Source organism: Arachis ipaensis, chromosome B6 (genome assembly GCF_059453495.1).
Source record: "Arachis ipaensis isolate K30076 ecotype BB chromosome B6, ASM5945349v1, whole genome shotgun sequence".
NCBI classification, from domain to species: Eukaryota; Viridiplantae; Streptophyta; class Magnoliopsida; order Fabales; family Fabaceae; genus Arachis; species Arachis ipaensis.
The window spans coordinates 67,971,453-67,972,777 of record NC_142441.1 but is presented as its reverse complement, the minus strand read 5'-3'; positions in this window follow the sequence as shown (position 1 = coordinate 67,972,777).

Sequence of the window (1,325 nt, the reverse complement as noted above, 5' to 3'; positions counted from 1 at the left end):
AACCCACATTTTCACTTAACGTTAACACCACTAACGTCCTAACTAACGTCCATGCCTAACTCACACTTTTTCTGCCAGCAAAGCTGAGCCCACTGAAGATTGTAACTTCTTCAACTAAAGATCCAAAGGCCCATATCCAAGACTTGGAAGAGCCAACTAGAAGATCAGAAGAGTAGTGTATATAGGAGTAGTTTTGAACTAGTAGGGAGCTTTTGGCATTTTGGAGAACTACACTCTATATATTTTACTTTCTCTGCAACTTCTAGTTTTATTTTGAAAATGTACTTTTCATTTACGCTTTCCATTCCCAGAGCTATGAACAACTAAACCCCTTTCATTGGGTTAGGGAGCTCTATTGTAATTTGATGGATCAATAATAGTTTTTATTACTCTTCTTCTTTCTTTTCTCTTGATTTTACTAGAAGGCTTTCCATCTTCATCCAATTGGGTAGTTGTCTTAGAAAAAAAGCTATTCATACTTGGATCTCTTCGGACCTTGGAAGAGGAATGAAGAGATCATGCTAGAAATGCTTTGTCATGTTGGACCAAATTGGGGTTTGGATGGATATAGTGACATATAATCCTACCAACACTTTGATTTAGGAATACATATGGTATAATCAGTGACCATACTTCATCTCTTCTCATGAGCAATTAGACCAAGGAATTGGCTATTGATAAAGATTTGAGAGATTGGGTTGCCAAGGAATTGGAATCCAATCACTTAAGATTGCCAAGGAGATCAATGAATGCATTGATTGAGGAAGAGATGAGAACAAACTTGATCCGGAGAATACAACATCTCCTGAGCCCAATGAATCCCCCATTTCTGATCTTACCCATTCTCTTTACTTTCTGCCATTTACTTTTATGTTCATTTCCCCAAATCCCCATTTAAGATTCTACAATTTACTTTCTGCCATTTACATTTTGCTTTTTATTTCCAGCATTTACACTTTCTGTTATTTACTTTCCCGCCATTTATGTTTCTGCAAATATCAACTCAATTTCTGCTTAGCTCAACTAGAACATTCCTCTAATTAAAGTTGATTGACCAATCAATCCCTGTGGGATTCGACCTCACTCTATTGTGAGTTTTTACTTGACAACAATTCGGTATACTTGCCGAAGGAAATTTGTTGAGAGACACGTTTTCATGCATCAGGCGTGCCACTTGAGTCTAAGGCGTGGCACACCAATGCTAAAATACTCACTGGGCGTGCCACTTGATGTCGAAGGCATGGCACGCCATCCTCATCACTCAACAAGAAGAAGACTGGGCGTGCCACTTGGGATCGAAGGTGTAGCATGCCAGGCTAACCCAT